The following is a 21,234-nucleotide window of genomic DNA, read 5'->3' as shown; positions in this document are numbered from 1 at the left end:
AAAAGGAGTCATCTTCCTCACAACCTTCTTCCCCCAATTATTCCACCAGAGCTGAAGGACTACTTGAGCATTAAGAATGACCAGAACATTACACCACAACAGCAGTCTATTAAAAACTCTCAGCAACAATATTATGTCACTCAAACTTGAGGTGAAATCTCTTCATTATAGGAGGTACCAATATTAAAATTAACATAGATCGAAAGCAAAAAAAAACAAAATGACAAATAAGGAAGGATAGCCCAAGAGCACTTTTCCTTTTCTTGTGTGTGTTTGTTTGTGTGTGTGTGTGTGTGAGAGAGAGAGAGAGAGAGAGGCATTTTGGAAAATGCAAAGAATGGAAAAGAAATGAATAATGACCTCTCAGAAATGAACACTAACATATGTTTTATGTCTTGACTTTTTTTTCCACTTAAACATTATATAAGCATTTCTTAGCTCTTTAAAATCTCTTCATAAAACTATGTTTTTCTATCACACCTCTATTATCTGACATCTTTCTAGCTAGAGTTACTGTTCTCACCAGACTATTGGGGCACAGGGAGGAGTCACATAACAGATAAGAATTCATATTCTTTGTGTAAATCTCCTAAACTGGAAGCATAGGTTAGAGAAGGGGACCTACACCCTGGGGCAAGCTTTCCATGACCAGCTGCTCATTGACTTCTTCAGCTCCCTAAGGTTACGAGCAATAAATATAATTGTGAGCATATTCTAGAGATCTCCTCACACCTGTAAATGGTTTACTCTGAGTCAGCACTCTCTAAATGGAAGGAGAAGACAGCTGGCTGGCTGGACGTGCCAAGCAGAGCCAGCCCACCCAGGATAGAACCCATGAGGGACCGGGAAAGATTTGTGAAAATGTAAAGAAATAGCTGGAGTGTCAAAATACATTTTATTTTACTTTTTCATGCTTCCTAATCTCCTAGCCAATCACCTTCTTCCACTCTCCACACATTCTCATTTTCATTTGGGAGAAGGGACCCTCTCTCTTTGTCTAGCTATCTGCCTGTCTCTGTCTCTCTCTCTCTCTCTTTCCCCCTCCCTTCATTCCTCTCTCCCTCTTTTTCTCCATTCCTCCCTCTCTCCTTTTTCATAAAGCCTCTGTCATAACTGGCTACAACATGAAGTAAAGTATGCCTGTGTATCACTACTCATGGTTATCATATTACAACTTTCCTTGTTTTAAATTAAGCTCATGGTGCATCTGTTCTCTATCTGTAAAAGGTCAGACATTGTCAGGACTATTCTGTGATGGGATGTAGAATGTACTGACTTGGGGAGCTTGGGGAGCCTAGTGGGTTAAGCCTCTGCCTTCAGCTTAGGTCATGATCCCAGGGTCCTGGGATTGAGCCCCTGCACAGGCTCTCTGCTCAGCAGGGGCCCTGCTTCCCTCTCTCTCTCTGCCTGCCTCTCTGCCTACTTGTGATCTCTCTCTCTCTGTGTCAAATAAATAAATAAAATTTAAAAAAAAAAAGAAGAAGAAGAAAGAATGTACTAACTCTGGGAAACATGGTCTCTCAGACTGTACAGTCCTCTCCTGCCTTGTTCCAGTTCAGATATACTGCCTAACTCATATGCTCAGGCCTATTTAAGTACATTCTAAATGGGGCCTTTGGTGCATATCTTCAAGCTGAGGCATCAGGGTCTGCCCCTCTGATTACTTAAAACTCCTGTGAAGTTTTTGACTGGGTGGCTCAATTTGTTAAGCCGCTGCCTTTGGCTCAGGTTATGATCCCAGGGTGCTGGGAATCGAGTCCCACATCAGGCTCCTTGTTCATCGGGGAGCCTGCTTCTCTCTCTGCCTCTGCCTCTGCCTGCCACTCTGCCTGGTTGTGCTCTCTCTCTCTGACAAATAAATGAGTAAAATCTCAAAAACAAAACAAACTCTTGTGAAGTTTCTGTTGGGAATATAGTCCTGAAACCTTATCTTGCAGAAGTATTTCTTATTTTCTCTCCTTATTCTTTTCTTTCTTCCTTCCGTCTTTCCTTCACCCCCTCCCTCCCTCCGTCCCTCCTCTTTCTGTCTCTCTCCCATTCATTCATCCATTCTTGTCCTCCTCAGTGAGTGAAGGAAGCTTGAAAATCTAGTGAGATTATCATCAGAAAGGGAAGAAAAAGACAAACCCAGCAAGGAGTTGGGAGGTGAGCATAAAAGTTAATTGACCTGGGCCAAGGAGGATTAGTGAGAGCTCTTGACAAGGAGAGAGAGGCAGCAGAAACTTCAGGGAAGCTTTTATGAGAGATGTATTGTGGATGACAGAAATAGACAAAAAACAAAAACAAAAACAACCAAACCCCCCAAAAAAGGTTTTTGGTGAATCTGTAGGTTATATATACAGAGAAACTATACTAAAGACTCAAATTACTTCTAACAACTTTTGCTTGCTCAACTATTAGTTCTTTGTATATGATTCCATGTATGAACCTGCATCATGAAAGAGCTCAGCTACACACACACACACACACACACACACACACACACACACGCATCATACTTATTAACAAGAACTAGTAGCATCATAGAGCTCAGGAAATATTTATTGAGTAAATGAGCCACTCTATTTAGAGTATGTGCTTTACTTTGTATTATGGAGGTTGAGGTAATACAATGAAATTTAAAGTTCTGTATGGTGATTATTTTTCTCAGGTTGATTTTCCAAGAAACAAAAGGTAGCAATTTAAAAAATAATTTTATATATTCATTTTCAAACTTATAGATATTCACTATAACTAATGAAACAATAAAAATGTTTAAAGAAAAAATTAATAATCTTCCATCAATCCTTTTTTATTCTCAACCCTGTGAGATGACCATTGTGACCATATATGGTCATAGAACATGCACAATAAACTTATTCATAAATATTCATTACCCTGAAAATTTGTTCTTTTCACTTAATAAACTATGATCATCCTCCCAGATCAATAGCAATAGATATAATTCATTCTTTTTCAAATGGCTGTATAATCTTCAATAATACCTGTCCATACCATATGGTATATATGTAGTCAAATTAATAAATTCAATATCTTTTTCAAAAAAATGTTTATTAAAGTTTTACTAAATTTTCACACAAGATACTCAACTAACACTGAATATCTATCCAGTGCCAGTTTTAATAAATGAGAAAACTAGTAAATTACTCATGGTTCTTTACCTCAAGAAATTCACTCTCTAATAAGGAAAGATAAAACAGTAATTTTTCTTTTTAATTTAAGAGAAACTGCTCAGAGAATTTACAGTAAAAAATGCCTTTAAAATAAATCTTTAGGGACACCTGGGTGGCTCAATGGGTTAAATATCTGCCTTTGGCTCAGGCATGATCCCAAGGTCCTGGGATTGAGTACCACATTGTGCTCCTTGCTCAGCAGGGAAGCCTACTTCTCCCTTTGCCTGCCACACACGACCCCCTGCCACGCTTGTGCTCTCTTGCACTCTCTCTGACAAATAAATAAATTAATAAATCTTTAAAAAGAATAACTAAAAAATAATGATAATTTTTTTTAATAAAAAGAGTAACATATTACTGGCAATTCATTGTTAGTCATTTCTTCCAATGTATGAAGAGTGCTTAGCAGCAAAAGAGTACCTCCCTATATGGCAACTCAAAAAACAAACTAATTTCTAAGCAGGAAGACCTCAGATAAAGCACGTTACTCTGGAGACCTCAAAGTGATTTATAATTCTGCTAATACTTTTACTGTAATAGTACTACATGATATTTATGAACTTCCTTTATTCCATAGAGCTCTAAATACTTCATATATATCATTTGACTTCTTTGAATAATGTCTGCACAGATCGAGAAAAGTGTCCCCTACAGATAAGGAAAATGAACTTAAAGACAAAACTATTTGACAATGCCTGGATCAAGTCTCCAGATAGTCAGCCCCATGCTCTTCCCCTTCCATTACACTTGGGCCTCCCTCGTGGTAACTGCAATGATAATGTGGATAGCATGATGTAATCAATCAGAAAGTCTCATGAAACATAAGAGAGTCAGTATTTATTAAAAAACAAGGGTTTTTCATGCAAACTATTTCTTTATCTGCTAAAAGCACTCATGAACAAAGCTGCACTGACAAGTTTTCTGGGTGAATCCAAGTTAACCTACAGAGCATTTAGGCTAGTCGGCCCCTCCCACTTTCCAGTGGTGCAAGAAGATCAGACAGACAGAGCATGAAATGTATAACCCGGGTTTTCAGGGGTTCCTGCCAGCTCTAGTCCAGAGAAGAAAATAGAATTCTGATAGTAACAACACCGGCAATGATAACAATGTTAGACATATATTGATTATTTAATAAAGTCCTATAAGATTCAAGTAAGTTAAACAAAGAATAGTTCAGTAAAATTGTAGCAAAGGTTAAGCAAATTTCATCTGGTCAAGTGCAATTGCAAAAAAGTAAATGACTGTCAAGAATCTTAATCTTCGAGTCCTTATAACTATCATCATGAACAAACTTATTTTCCTATATCTTTGAGGACATTTTATCATAGGAAGTTTATAATTCTGAGAATCTGATACTAACCATTAGATTGAGTTCATTCTGTATTCAATTTCTCATGACCTCCAGAAAGAATGTCGGTTTAGCATGGCCTCTTCCCTTCTCCACTTGACCCAAAGAATAGTGCTTTCACATTGCCATTTGGGATACGTGAAGGGGTGCATTTAGAGCCAATGTGCTGCAACCTGAAGTGAAAATCTCTTTGTGCCTAATTCCCTGGAAATTTACTGTTTCAGAGTCACAAGTCTCCTGATTGTTTCTCACCAGTCTTGAAGAGATTAGATAAGCTTCCTTCCTCTTACAAAAGCTTCTCTTCATTTAAAAGTCCTTTGAGAACAAAACATTGAACCAGAATTAGATTTTTAACAAAGTATTATAAGACTGTTGAAAATAATTTTTTTTTCTCCTGATGAGACCCAGCAGTTCAAAAGATATATTAATGTACTTTCTGATTTAGGGCTACTAGCAACATACTGCAAAGTACAAGGATGGGCCAAAGAACAAAGGCCTTTCTGCAAAGTAGGAAAGATGGTTTTCATGGAGTTATTTTAAAAGACTTGAGTGGACCCTTTCACATAGGAAGACTTAGAAGTCAAACTCAAGAAACAGAGAGGATAAAGTAACAGCTGCAGAACCCTAACAGGTAAGCATCACTTCTAATTACCATAAATTTGTTATGTATATTGGTGCCATTCCATACTGACAATTGGTTTTAGAATGATTAAGTGTACTCTCTAGTAATAGAAACTGACCTTCTCAGAAATGAAGGTGTATACATGCAGTGCCACTAAAGTTGACACATAGAAGGAAATTCAGGATCATGTCTGAGTGGGAGCTGCCATTAAAAAAACTGTTTCCAATCTCTTCCTCCTCCCCTTTTTCCCCTTCCCGCCTACCCTCCCAACTTGTCCTCCCTCCCTCTCCCTCTCCCTCTCCCCACCTCTGCTTTTATCAAGAGTCCACTTCTCATGTAGTCCTCACTGGTCATTAGAAAACAATCTAACAATTAATAAGTATGTTTGGATTTTCAGTTTTGCACTTTTTCTAGAAGAAGTTAACAATGAGCTCTTTCATTGACCTGTATCTCTAATCAGGCTTCTAAGTCTTCAAATACGTTAGTTTTGAGAAGGAAAATGTAAAACTTCTTCCTTCGTATTGGCCTCATAAATACAGTAATTTTACCTCTTTTACTTTTCAAAGGTGTATTCAAGTATGATATAGGCTAGTAGTACTGTTATCTGTGATATGATTCGGGTCTTGGGCACAGACACAGAGTGAATCAAGATAACGTAGAGATGAAAGAGTAATGTCACAGATTTGACCTATCTTCCTAGTTCCTCATTTCTCAAAGAAAGAAACATAGATGGGGCATTATATTTATTTCCAGATAAGGTAATATAACTTAATTATAAAAGCACCTTCTCAACACACTCTCTTACTTCTTGGGAAGTCGATGAGAGCTATATTACAATTCTCCTTTGCCAGATAAGGATCTGAATATGAGGACCATAGAAGACTAACCAACATCCATGAGAAGAGCAGACTTGGAGGTTGATGGAACAATGGAAACAACGCCTGGGATCAGAAAGATGTGTGTTAGAATTCTGGCTCAGGCTTTTACAAAGATATGTGGGACAATTTCATCTCATTGAACCTTGGTTTTATAAATTTTAAACTGAGGATTAGAACATTGATCTTGAGGTACTGTTGACAGAATTAAATGAGAAGAACTTTATGCAGAGAGGGAACCTGCTAAATCTTCCTTTTCTTCCTAACTTTTATTTCAAAAGTTTGGACTACTATAGAACTAATGACCTATGTGACCACATGAGCTAAGGCGATAACAAAATGCAATAGATAAAACACCAAGCAGCAGATAGTACAGAGTTTGAATCAGTTAGGCCTGGCATCAATACAAATTCACTTACTGGCTTTGCAATCTTGGATGTTACTTAATCTTTCTGGAGCTCAGTATTCTCATTATAAAATGGAAACGATTCCTACTTTGCAGAGTGGTTGCTGAGTGTGGTAGCAAGGATTAAAGACAACTTTCACAAAGCATCTGGTACATTAAGTAAACAGATTGTGAGTAATACATATTGTTCAGATTTTTATTAATTAAAGCTTGTCTGTAGACTTATCTCCTGTACTTAATATTCTTTTTTCTACCCAAGACCTTGCAAGGTTTATGGTAGGGGTGTTGATCACTGACTAGCTGGTCTCGTGTTAATCTACCTCCTAAGAATTAGGGTTATAGTTCCAGCCCTGACATTAACTATTTAACTGTATGTCTGAAATAAGAATTCTAGGCTGGAATTTTGTTCATCTCTAAAACGAGGAGGCTGGAATAAATAATTCCTAAGTTTCCCTGTTGCTATAATATTTTATGATTCTAGTGTGTTTTTACTGAGTTATAGCAGATAAATCTTCATATCTTTAGAGTTTAACCTACTTCTCTATGGTTTAATTTTTACATTCCCTCTACTGTATTTCTTTTTCCTTTTTTCTTCTCTCTCTTTTTTTTTCTTTGACGAAAGGAGATAATTTCTATCATTTTGCAAACAAACCAATATTTCCTTTCTGACTTAGTGGTAATTCCATGATATTAATGCATCATACTTTAAATTAATCTGCATTGTTTTTAATCCTGAAATTCAGTAATAATGAAGAGAGTAATAATGAGGATAATGATGATTCATTTGGAGGCTTTCTGTGCCTCCAGGCCCCTGGTCATTGCACATGATAAAATACACCGCAATTAAAAATCAGATCAAGGTTTAACATGTTAAAAATACATCCTAGGAGTAAAACACATTTTTGGTATTCATTCCTACATTGAGCAATGAGCACTTAAAAATAAACAAAAATAAGAGATTCATTAACCAACAACAGAATCTTAATAATTATTAACTAGAAAGGAAATAAAATTAACTTGACCTTATCTTAGAAGGTTGTTGGGAATCTGCTTTGGTTTATGTAGATGGGAAATATGTTGTGAACTATTAGACCTCAGTTTCAGAAATCCAAACCGCCCTCAAACTTAGAAGTGAACCTTTGGCAAAGATTTAAAGTAAATGTGTAGTTGCTCTGAGCTTGTATATATTATTTAACTTTGAATTATTTTCATCTTTTTCTATTCAATTAATATATATATATAATATTACACACACACACACACACATCTATTATGTGTTTTTCCAATGATTCAAAATAAAATCTAATTCATCACCCTGCTACTCCTCTGACATCACTTCCAATTAGTCCCCTCCTTTGTTTACTTTCCTCTAGCCACTCTGGAATCCTTTTATTTCCTTGAATACACAAAGCTTGTCTTTGCCTCAGAGCACTGTCCATGCTATTTTGGTCTGGAGCTTTCTCTTCCTTACATGTTCCTATCCCCACCCCAAATTCTTCACTTGCCTGATTCTTCCTATCAACTTAAATTACACTTTCTATGATAATTCTTTCCTCACTACTCAGTGGATAAGATTTTCCCCATGCATTACTGTCTTGCATATCTATTAGCTCTTTTCATGGACTATAATTTGTAATTTTGTAATTATTTGTTTATTTATTTAATGTCTGATTCCCTTAGGACACTGTAAGTTCCATGAGAGCCTGAAGGACCATTTCTATATTCCCCAGATTAACCATGGATGGGTAATGAATTAGTGATTCTACTGTGGTAGGTTTTGTAGAGTTTAGAAATGTTAGTTAAATATGGACTCTATCCCCAAAGAATTTATTATCTAGTAAAGAGATAAAGTCTGCACATAAATATCATTAAAAATATAGAAAGTAATTCAAGTCTCAAAAAAAGTGTAGACAAATGCTACATTAGTTTCACAGCCTATTGTGACAAATTACTAAAAACTTGTTGACTTAGCAGAAATATACTCTCTCACAATTTTGAAGGATAGAAGTCCAAAATCAAATTTTCAGCAGAGCCAGTACAGGTAAGAAGTGGGTTTGGTAAGCAGGGGAGCATGGATTATTTCTGGGTAGGTCAAAGAGGGAAGGTTTCATGGAATTAATAGCATTTAAAATAGACCTGGAAGGATGGGTTAGATTTGCATATGGAAAAACAGAATAACGGAATTCCAGATGGCAGGAACAATATTAATAAGGGAGGCTGGTGGTGGTGGTGAAGAAATTTGGCCTGAGTGTTTGGTATATCAAACCATAAGAATAAGTCAGAAATTTGGTTAGAATTAGATTTTAGATGGTCATAAACACAGGCTAGAAATCGGTAATTAATCTAGAATTACTAAAGTTTTGTCTGAACAAAGTGATATAATCTTAGGACTCCTGCTTCAGGAAACCTAATGAGGCAGCAGTGTTTAGGATGAACTGGTCTCCCTTCCCCCTGTCTCCCTCAATTAGGAGATTATTGCAAGCAAGTGGACATGAAAACCTAAGACAAAGGTACCAAGGAAGGAGAATGTACAAGACCTGGCCACTTATTGGACACCTGAGGTGGGGAGAAGCAAGAATGATATATTTTGAGTTGGGATCACCTGGACAATTGAGATGAAGAAAATTAGTATTGTCAAAAGGGGGATGATTAATTTTCACTAGGAGGATAAATTCAATTTTGATGTACTGACTTGGAAAAAAACAGTGTGATAGCTATTTGAAGATTTAAATAAGAACATGAGAAATACAAGACTGGAATATGGGAGAGATATCAGGACTAGAGATATAAATGTGTGAGTTATCAGTTGTGTAATAACTGAAGTCATACAACCTTGGAAAGCTGTGTCAGATGATGGGAAAGGTACGTATATGGAGTGACACACCTATTCATATTCTGTCTTTTACATTCTTCTGTTCTATGACCTGGGGCAAACTGCTTAATCCCTCCACAAAGAGGGAGAAAATGATATTATCCCTGAGTTGGGATTATGTGAGTATTTAAAAGACCAATCTTCTTGATATATGCTTTCATATTTTGGTGGCACAATTCCCAGTAAGAAATATATTTATTTTGCAATCCATTATCTTAAAAATATGTAACACACTCTTTTTATGAATTTCTCCCTTTGATACTATTTCATTAAAAGCATATTGACTGTGATCCTTTAAACTGATTCCATGACCTATGAATGGTTCTCAACCCACACTTTGGAAAACACTGGCTCCAACTAGCAACCTATCCTCAGATCACACCATTACTATTCATTGTTCCCTCAACTTTCATTTTCATTAATTCCTCTAATTGGGCTACTGTTAAGTATCAGATAAATTTTTGATGGTCCAAAGGAAATGATAAATATTTGCTTACTCTGCTATACCCATTCAACATAACTGTCTTTAACTGTATTTATTGGCCAAACAGATTATGAACTCCTTGATGATAGGAAGTATGCATTATTTACCCTGGTAAATAAAAAGATTGTTCATAAGAGGCACAGAATAAGTTTTAATTTATTGTTAAAGACAAAAAAGTTCTGAGGAGATAATCTTGTTGGGCACCTACATCCAAGTCCCAGCGCTGGCATCCTCATGCTTCAATTCTTCCTTCTCTATATGCTAACGCTTCCATGGAATTTTTTAAGGCAGAACACCATCTCCTCATCTGGGCACAAAGACATAACCACTAATATTTTGTACATAGAAACTTGACCTTCTTCACAGTGGGGATGGGAAGGTTGGGAGGGTATAAAATAAATTTGAGGAAGTAACTAAGATATATCCAGGAGTTAGCTCTGGGTAAAATAATAGAAAAGTTCGTAAGCTGGTCTCCTCGGATTGCTAAATGACAGAATCCAATAAAGGCAACCTGAAATAAATTACTAGGGCAAGTAATTCATTTTAAATTATTAAAGTTTATTTCATTTTTTTTCAGACACTAAAAACTTTTCTCTGACAGAAATGACCTCTGGCAACAGTGACATTCTGACACCATGCGTGATGCACACTCTTGGGAAGTCTGAATTCCATGTCACAATGGCTCTGTTCAGATTACTGGTTTTATCGTGCCTGTAAGCACAATTAAACTACTGAAGTTTCTAATGGTCTTCTGTCTACTTTGTAAATTGTCATAAAGAATATTAAGTCAACCAAATAAATTTGCTTCTGTGTGACTCATTACACAACAAGAGGCATGATATCAAAATGTACATTAAAAATGAAAATAGCAACAACAACAACAACCTTTTTAAGATAACAATGAATATTTCCAGAATACTCCTTATGTATTAATTTTGGGCTAGTGTGTGGAGGAGACTATAGTTCCATGGGTCTCATAAAATAAGCCTAAGGCAATCTGTTCCTCAGAAAACAGTCAAACACTGCTCAGACCTTTCCCACAGAGTAAAGACCAAAGCCCCAGAGTCTAAATTCAGGTCTATTCTCAAGCCTAGATGACTAAAGGATGATCTGCATTGGTGGTCATTATGGCTTGGGTAACTTGCATGCCCCCCCTGGGCCTCAATATACTTATTTCAAAATTAAGCTTATTAGGACTTCTGCTTCTTACAGCTTTTGTACCTATAATGTTTGATGAAGCTCTACCCTTAAATCCTTTCACCTCAATTTTGTAATCTTAAAAAATATGAAATGTGTTTATAAAGTTCTTTGATATCCTTAAATGTTATTCAACATGATAACAGTACAATTCACTAAGCCTAAATTTTATCATTTTAGTTTTGCCTCAGAGGCCATGTTTTATGAAAGCTTTAATTTGCATCAGCTGTAGCTGATTTAATAAAAATGAAGGTACCCCTTTTGGAAATAAATTAAAATTGGTGGGGGAGGGCAGAGAACTTTATGTAAAGAACAAACAAGCAACAAAACAAAACAAAAAATCACCAGGAAGCTAAATGTTGAAGGGGTCAGAAGGGGTCAAATCATTTTGAGTTCTGAAGAATATTGTGGTCCTATTATGCTGAGAAACTGAGAAACTGGTCCTGGTTTTTTAAGCTGTTGAAGCTTCTAATGATGACTTCCCCAGGCTAACTGCCCAGATACCTATCATACCACATGCCTCTATGTGCCTCTTTCCTTCAAGCACAATTCACTGCATGGCAATTAAACCAACAGGTGAAGAGCCCATCCTGGAGTCAGGTAGATTTATCTCTGGAGACAACTCCAACGTATGGGATCTATGACACGCAAATTAAATGGAAAACTATTGGAGATGATTTCACGGAAAAAAGGATATGATATGACTAGGCCCTCCTCATCATGGTGATGAAAAAGAAGTGTAAAGTCAATGAGGAGAAATACTAAGAGATGGACGCCTAATGTGATATGCTGGACAGTTGGTTTGCTTTGACAAATTCCTTTAAAATTGTCTTTCTGGGGAGCCTGGGTAGCTCAGTGGGTTAAGCCTCTGCCTTCAGCTCAGGTCATGATCTCAGGGTTCTGGGATTGAGGTCTGCACTGGGCTCTCTGCTCAGCAAGGAGTCTGCTTCCCCCACTCTCTCTGCCTGCCTCTCTGCCTACTTGTGATCTCTGTGTCAATTAAATAAAAAAAATTTTTTAAAAATTTAAAAGAATAAAATAAAATTGTCTTTCTGACTGTCAAGAACTTTATTCAACCCCTCTTCACAATATATATTCTCTGACAAAATAAATCCTAAAGTTTATTAACACATTTTGTAACTGTATTAATAACAGTAACCATCTCTTCATTACTATTATTATGCTAAGCACTGGAGATTAAAAAAACAAGTAAGATGGGCGCCTGGGTGGCTCAGTGGATTAAAGCCTCTGCCTTCAGCTCAGGTCATGGTCTCAGGGTCCTGGGATGGAGCCCCGCATCAAGCTCTCTGCTCAGCGGGGAGCCTGCTTCCTCCTCTCTCTCTGCCTGCCTCTCTGCCTATTTGTGATCTCTGTCTGTCAAATAAGCAAATAAAATCTTTAATAAAAAAAAAAATGAGTAAGAAACAGACCCTGCTTTTGGAGACCTTCCTGTCTATGGGTTTGAACTGTTGTAGTTATGACAAAAGCAACAATAAACATCATTTATTCCCTCATACCAGTCAAGCACTGTGCTCAGTGAGCACCATGAATAAGCTCCCTTTCCATTTATCAGATACCCTGATGGTGAGGTGATTTTGCTCTGTCCATGCATCATCTCTCTCCTCCCACCAAAAAATGGACCTAGCAGAAATTCAGACCATACGTAGAGACACTTAATTTCTGGACTATCTGCAGTCAACACATAAGCACTACAGCCAATAATGAAAGAGTACAGTGAATCAAAGTGAAAATGGAAGAAAGTGAATCACCTTTAGTGCACTCTGTGGGACAGACACAGTGACACTCTGAAAACCACGACGCAGTAGACCCTGCATTTGGCCTTCCAACAATGACTCAAGGAGATGGGTGTTATTTCAGTGTTTTAAGACTCTCTAAGGAAAGACCTTGCAACACATTAAACTGCAAAACTTAGGAAGACATCATAACCTTCTGGATTTCATTACCAAAACATACATTTTAATCTAAAATTAAAAAATAAAAAAGATTGACTTTTCTCATAGTATTTCACAACCTTTGAGTGCAGCATTAAAATGCTTTTCTTTTTTCCCCCACCAACTATAAGCTTCTGTTTTCTTACCCTGGGCGTCTGAATCTTTTATATGCTTGGGTTCTATTCACTGCCTGTTATTCAGACATTGAAATCCCAAGTGTTAATTGTTCTTCCAAGTACATTGACAAAACAGCAGCTAAATAAGGGTAGACCAGACTGTGGTAGACTCTGACATGCATTTATGGAACAATGGGGCTCTGAGAGACAGCCTTGTAGCTCACGGGAAGACATAAGATGTGCTATTTTGACTGCTTCATAGCAGAATGGGGAACACACGCACACAAGGGAATTATGCATTTTACTTAGTTTTGCCCAAAGTCCTCAAGGCAACAGAATCTTGTGATGTCATCATGAACTTTTTTCTCTCCATTTCCATTGACACAAAGGCTAAAAATTTCTAATGACATCACAAAGGAAACAGGAATCTACTTTGATTCCATAAGAAATCCATTACCTTCAATGAGACTTGAACAAAAAATGTGAGAATCCCTCCTGTCACGGTGTATGTCACTGTGCGGATGCACAGTGGGTGACACCCTCCCTAATGCAATTCAAACCAGGCAAAAAAAAAAAAAAAAAAGATTCACAATTTAGGTTGAATAAAAAAGACATACTGAACATTGAGCCCAACAAATTTTCTTTTTTTATAGAAGGAAATCATTTAAACATATATTTCTTCAGGGATATTCAAATTTTTACTCATGCCTGGTTACTATGTTACCAATGTTTTTGTCTTGGGTTGGTCACAAAATCACAGAGGAAGAAGGTACAGGAAGCTTTCACTTACAGGAATGCAGTGCAGCTCAGTCTTTTGTTTTTAAGGTGCAGTGATTTCAGTCTCTAAATGTAACTTCAGGCAGTCTGAAAAGAAACAGGTTAAAATCTCTTTCAGTTATAATTGGTATTTCAGATTTAATTAAAAATTAAACTTTCATAATGTTTCACCATCCAAAGCAATGCATTATCAGTCAAGCGTGGCTTTTTTTTTTTTTTTTTTCTGTTAAGGAAAAAAAAAAAAAACCCTCTTCCCAGAGTAGTTTTTTAATGAAAAGAAAAGGATCTAAAGAGGAAAAAAAAAAGCAATTCTGAAAAACAAAATATGCCTCCCTGTTTAGGACTTCATAATGATATGACTAGAAGCTCAGTGCCTCTGAATTTCAGCTAAATTCTATCTGATTTTTAAAAACTCCTCGACAACAATTTCAAAGCCTAAAGATTACATAAAATGTTAATTTTAGATAATAAAGAATAAAATCTATTATCTGAATATACATGTTGAAGGGAAATTATGACTTCAAATAGAACTGGAAAAAAAATGTTAGATCTACTACTTTCAAGGGGCTGCATTGGTGGTGGGGCAGATGGTGAAGCAGAGGTAAATGAACGTATTTAGCAATACAGAATGCCCATTGCAATGTATGGTGGGCTTAGCATGCCGGATACCACATCATATCTACATACATCTTATCAGTTGCTGCTGCTGCGGTGTGAAGCAGCATGAGAAGACCATCAGGATTTGAATTGGTTCCATGGTTTTAAATAACTGAACCACATTTTTTAATATGTATTTTTAATCTTCAAATTAAGAGTCCAGGCATTAAAATCTCCAACTATGTCATAAATATTTGGGCTTAAAATGTCACACTATTTTTTCAATCCCTTCTTTCTTCATACAGCACCATCTCTAAATAAGATAACAGTTTAAAAAAAAACAGACTAGATTAAGTCATCCCTATTTTTAGCTTTAGATAACTGACACTACAGGATTTAGAAAAATATAGCTTTCTCGTGTAAAATGAAGATAATACAATTATCTTTCTTTTACTTCACAACACGGTAGTACATTTTTTTAATATATTTGTAGCACTAAATGTGGTGTGTTTATGTCCACCTTCACATGAATGTAAGGTAATATTTTAATATCTCCATATATGAGAGCATGATCATAAATCACCCTTGAAATTGCATCTATTATTAGAAAATGCATCTCATCTGACTTATGAATTCTATTTTCTTTTTCCCTTCTAGTATAGGGAAGAATATTTTAGGTATTGTGTCTATTCGATATATATAGATTTTAAATGCAAACTGGTACAGATTCACTAAATCCATCCATGAATGGATCAGAAAAAAAATCACTGACATTGACTAACTAAACTTTTCCCCTGCTTCTCACATGCTTGAATTAGACTAAAAATGCACCAGTGTAAAGACAGAAATTATGGAGGCGTCACCAGGGACAACTGAATGAGAGGAGGGGAGTGCACATATTTCCTTATAAGGTAACAAAACATTCATAAATGAAACTGACAAAAATAACTCATGCTCAGAAATTATATGGATAACAATAATCCCCAATAAACAAGTCAGAAATACAAAAACTGCCCACCTCTACATAAATCTGAATCACCGATTGGTATTGTTCTACTCACCGCTCAAATATGGTTAGTGAAAAACTGATTCACTATCTAGTTCATACAGGGAAATGGGATGGAAACTAGGCTGCATATTTATATATAAACTATTTAACTGACAACTAGAAGTTCAGTTTGATCAGTCAGATTTTCTTTCCCTCAATTCACCAGATGTTGAGTTAACAGAACTATCCATTCAAAATAATCAAGTAATTTCTATGAACAGGCAGTCTGCTCTGTTACGTTCTTCTTGTCTCGTCATGTATCCCTCATCCTCTTTGACCTTTCTCCTCACTTCTTTTTCCTGCATGTTTCTTCTTTACTTTCGCTTTCTTCCTTATTTTTTTCCCTCTCTTTTTTTCCCCTTGGTGAGGGTAATGAAGCTCAAAAATAACATCTTGTATCCTGTTGAGGGAAACTTGGTCACAACTATCCTTCCAGATGACAAACTCATTCTTAAATGTCTGTTTCCCAATCCAAAGAAAACAGAGCAATTGAGAAAATAGAGACGCAACATCACTTACCACTACCAACACCACCACTTTTAATTCCCATGCTACATTCATCACAAGGAGGACTGAAGTTTATTTATATTATCCCCTAACCTCAAATAGGACCACAAATAAGACTAATAACAGGACCATTTTGTGGCACTCAGGCAAACGGCTGGGCAAAACAGATGGATCTTACTTTGCGCCAGGACTCAAAAAATACAGTCGCCAACTCACTGTTGGCGACTACATATCTTGGCCCAAAGATGGACCTGGAAGTGGGACCAGTTGTCTTTGATATGAATACTGTTCCTATTCATATCTGCCTCATGAGATAATCATTAACTCTGTCACTATGTAGTGGGGGTCAGTATTGGATAGAAACTGGAAAAATGGTCATCAAGGAAGTGAAATATTTTCAAGGCATGTCGGATTAGATTAGGGAGCACAAAGTCAGGGCTAGAACATTTTTGGCAATTCTCTCTACTTTTCAACTTCCTGTTTTTTCTAAGTTCGGTACAGTACACTGTACCCACCTTAAAAACAGTAGATTTCCAGAGTGTGTGTGATCAATAAGAATAACTTGCTCTTGACATTTCAGGTCCCAAAATCTGTTAAAAATTTTTAAAAGTCACCCGGATCAATCTTGGTCATTATTAAAATTGACCACCAGTGTCAGACTTCTTTAATCAGGACAAAACTATGTAAGGCTTTATAGATTACACTCAACACCCAGTGATGCACTGGGAAACAGCTCAGTCAGTAATCAATGCAAATTACAAAGCCCGGAAGAATGCTTCTCTTGGCAGAGACCCTTTAGCAAAAGAGTTGTACATTCTGCACTAGTTAGAGATTCTGAATGGCTTTCCAGAGAAGTGGCAAATGCATTATATTACAGTAACCTATCCTGTAACTCACAAGTCCAAAAAACAAAGCCCCAGACAATAAAGAAAACTGAAGGGGGGTGAGGAACTATAGATTGTAACACTGACTAGTAACATAGGGCTGCTACGGTCCACACTCCACTTTTTTTTTTTAAATCCTCACATGCAGAGGAGTTTTAGAAATCACCAGGTCACAAAACTTCAAGAAAAGAACAACAAAGCATTCTAGTTTAGGAAGTCTATGGTAATTTAGGCATTTCTCTTAATGTTCTCCCAACTATTCAGCATCGATTGTATCTTACCCAGATTGTTTTTGAGAGTTCCCTCACTTCTCTTATAATTTGTTCATTCTGATATTGCTCAGATGATTTTTAAGACACAAGCCCTGTCTGTGGTCAGTGTAGAGGGAAATCATAATATTTTAATTATTTCTTTTAGTCATTTTTTTTTCACTTAAAAAAATTTACTATGGAAAATCTAAAACAAGTGTAAGAGCAGAAAGCAGAGTAAATGAGCTACCAGGTACTTATCATCCACAGGCCATCTTTTTTTTAAATCTACAGTCACCCACTTTCTCTTCCACTAGCTCATTTCAAACATAATTCCAGCTCTATCATTCTACCCACAAATATGTTAGTATGTAATACTAAAAAGTATTGGTCTCTGAAAATCATAATATCATCTCCCACATCAAAAATAATACCAATTATTTAATATTATTAAATATCTTGGGTCAAATGATTGACTTTTGAATGCTTTTTGTTCTTTGTTCATTTTTATAGCTGGTTAGTATGAATCAGGATCTAAGTAAGATCCACACATTACATTTAAATCATAATTCTCTTTTAACTGATAAATCCCTCATTTTTAAAAAAATTACTTTTTATTTTGGGACAATTTCACATTTATTGAAAGTTGTAAAGTTAGTAAAGAGAATTCCTGTATTTTTTTCACTACCAAACATTAACATCTTATGGAATGATGATAAATTTGTCAAAGGAAGAAATGAACATTGATACAATACTATTAACTACATACTTTATATAGATGTTACCAGTTTTTCTGCTAATACCTTTACTCTTTATTCTAGGGTACCACATTGTGTTTAGTTGCCATTTCTCCTAACTCTTTTCTGATTTGTGACAATTTCTCAGTCTTTTCTTGTTTTTTATGACGCTGATAGTTTTGAAGAGTAGTGGTCAGATATTTTTTGTACTAATCTAAATAATAATTTGGATTCATCTGATGTTTTTCATTATTAGATTGGGATTATAGTTTTAGCAAAGAATGAAAATGAATGAAGAGCTCTTCTTGTAACACCATATCAGGGCGTGCTTGATATACTTATCACTGGGGACGTTAATCTTGGTCATTTGGTTAAGGGAGTGTCTGCCAGGTTTTTCTCTTCTTAGTTTAAATTAGCATAATTTCCCTTTTAACAGTCTATTAAGGTATAATTTACATAACATGAAATTCACCCTTTTACATGTACAACTTAAGAATTTTAAATAAATTTAGAGTGATCAGTGGCGCCTGGGTGGCTCAGTGGGTTAAAGCCTCTGACTTCGACTCAGGTCAGGATCCCAGAGTCCTGGGATAGAGCCGCTCTCTGCTGCGCAGAGAGCCTGCTTCCCCCTCCCTCTCTCTCTGCCTGCCTCTCTGCCTACATGTGATCTCTGTCTGTCAAATAAATAAATAAAATCTTTAAAAAAAAAAATTAGAGTGATCATCACCAGTTTTAGAACATTTTTGTCACCCGAGAAAGATCTTTCATGTCCTTTGGTAGTCAACCCACTCTTATCCCAGTCCCAGACAATAACTCATCAGCTTTCATGTCTCTAAACATTTACTTTTTCTTGACATTTCATATAAAAGCAATCATACAATATGTGGTGTATGCATGTGGCTTATCATGATGTTTTTCAGATTCATCTATGTTGTGGTATGTAGCAGTAGTCTGTTCCCTTTTATGGACAAATGGTCTTCCATTGTGTGGATGTACCACATTTTGTTTATCCACTTATTAGTTGATGAACATATGCATTGTTTTTAATTTTTGACTATTATGAATAATTCTGTTCTGAACACTGACATATATACAAGTCCATGTGTGGACACATGTTCTTACTTCTCTTGAGTAGATATCTAGAAATGAAATTTCTGGGTCATAAATCATGGTAAGTTTATTTTAACTTTTTTAAAAAATATTTTTCAAAGATTTATTTATTTATTTTGAGAGAGAGAGAGAGAGAGGCAGGAGCAGAGGGAGAGAAAATCCCAAGCAGACTCCACACAGAGTGCAGAGCCCAATAAGGGGCTCGATCTTACTACCTGAGCTAAAACCAAGAGTTAGAGGCTTAGCCAACTGTGCCACCCAGGTGCCCTAGTTTATTTTACCTTTTAAGAACTGCTAAGCTATTTTCTAAAGTGGCTGTACCATTTTATATTTCAACCAGCAATGTATGAGGGTTCCAATTTCTCAGCATCCTCACTAATACTTGTTATTGCATGCGTACTTTTATTGTATTCACTCTAGTTAGCATAAAGCAGTATCTCTCTGTGGTTTTAACATACTTTTTTAAAGGATTGAAGATATTGAGCATCTTTTCACATTCTTATTAGTGATTCTTATATCTTCTTTGGTAAAATATTTATTCAAAAATTTTGCCCAATTTTTAACTGGGTGTCTTTTTGTTATTGAATAATGCTTTATGTATTATGAGGACAAAGACCCTTTATCAGATATATATTTGCAAATAATAAATCTTGCAGGGGCACCTGAGTGGCACAGTTAGTTAAGCGACTGACTCTTGTTTTCAGCTCAGGTCACGATCTCAAGGTCATGAGGTCAAGCCCCACGTTGGGCTCCCTGCTCAGTGGGGAATCTGCTTCTCTCCCTCTTCTTCTTTCTCTGCCCCTCCTCCTGCTCACCCTCATGCTCTCTCTCTGTCTAAAATTAAATAAAACAAAACAAACAAAAAATCTTGCAAATTTTCTCCCACTTTTTATTTCTTTAGTGGTATCTCTTAGAGTATTAAGGTTTTAAATTTTATTAAAATACAAATCATTATGTTTTTAATTTTTGTATCATGGTGGCATATCTAAGAACCCTGTGTAGCTCAAGGTTATGAAGATTCTTCTCGTGTTTCCTTACAGAAGTCTTAAGTTTTAGCTCTTACATTTAGGTCCATGATCCATTTTGAATTAATCTTTATGTATGGTTTGACATAAGGCTAGAAAGTTATTTTTTTCATATAGCTCTAGCACCACGAATATTCATTTATATTTCATATAGTCCTAGCACCAATTGTCCTAATATTATTTACTGAGAACAACAACAAAAAACTATTTTTTACCCTATCAAATTGCTTTGGAACCTCTGTCAAAATCAATTGACCAAAAACATAAAGGTTAATTTTCTGAATTTACAATTTCATTCCATTGATTTATATGATAGTACTATACTCTTCCTTAAAATTAGGAGTATAGTTCATCTAATTTTGTTTTCCTTTCCAGAATTATTTTCACTGTTCTGGATTCTTTGCATTTTCTTATACTCAGCTTGTCAGTTTCTACAAAAATGCCTTTATTCTTTTTGATGGTATTGGGAATAGAATTTTTTTTAAATTTCATTGTTCACTGTTAGTATAGAAATAAAATTAAAATTCGTATAATTATAAAATAACATATATTTGGTATTATAATATTATATAATTTTTGTATAATTACAAAATAAAATTTGAAAACTTGCTGAAGTCATTTATTTGTGTGTATGAATGCATTCCTTCAGCCTTTCTACATAACTTATTTTCTGAAAACAAAAAGTGATAACTTTTTACCTTCTAATCTAAATGCCTTTGATTTCTTTCTTTTCCGTCTGTTTTTTCTTTCCTTTTCTTGCTTTCTTTCCTCTCTTTTTCTTTATATTTATTTATTTATTTTCATCTTTCTGGACAGACACCCTGGTATAACGTTGAATAGAAGAGGTGAGATCTGACAACCATGCCTTATTCCCAAACTCAGGGTTAAACCAGCTAGTCTTTCATCATTAAGTATGATGTTAGTTGTAGATCTTGCATAGATGCTCTTTATCAGGTTACAGAAGTCCTCTTCTAGTTCTAGTTTGTTGAAAGTTATTGTCAAAGATGGTGAATTTTCTCAAATGCTTTTTGTGTACCTACTGCAATAGTCACAGGGTTCTCTCCTTTATTGTACTAATATGGTATATTGCATTAATTAATTAATTAATGTCGGGTTGCTATATTTGATTTGTGAATATTTTGTTGAGGACTTTGGTGTCTGTATCATGAGGGATAATGATTTCTTAAATACGTTTGTCTGGCTTTGGTCTCAGTATAATATTATTGTCATAGAATGAATTTTAAAAAATGTTCCTT

The 21,234-nt window shown here is 35.8% G+C and overlaps 1 protein-coding gene across 15 annotated transcripts in view; it reads right to left on the bottom strand.

The window, feature by feature from the left end:
• Window positions 1-21,234, bottom strand: part of ZBTB20 (zinc finger and BTB domain containing 20) — a 785,951-nt gene that overhangs the window by 450,530 nt on the left and 314,187 nt on the right. For all 15 annotated transcript variants that reach the window (XM_032360146.1, XM_032360066.1, XM_032360076.1 and 12 more), the window contains one exon: window positions 13,836-13,909. The gene's annotated coding sequence lies outside the window, so the exon portion shown is untranslated. The remainder of the gene's footprint in view (window positions 1-13,835; window positions 13,910-21,234) is intronic.

Source organism: Mustela erminea, chromosome 1, assembly GCF_009829155.1.
Source record: "Mustela erminea isolate mMusErm1 chromosome 1, mMusErm1.Pri, whole genome shotgun sequence".
NCBI lineage: Eukaryota > Metazoa > Chordata > Mammalia > Carnivora > Mustelidae > Mustela > Mustela erminea.
The sequence above is the reverse complement of the archived record's forward strand: the minus strand, read 5'-3'. Positions and strand labels throughout refer to the sequence as shown.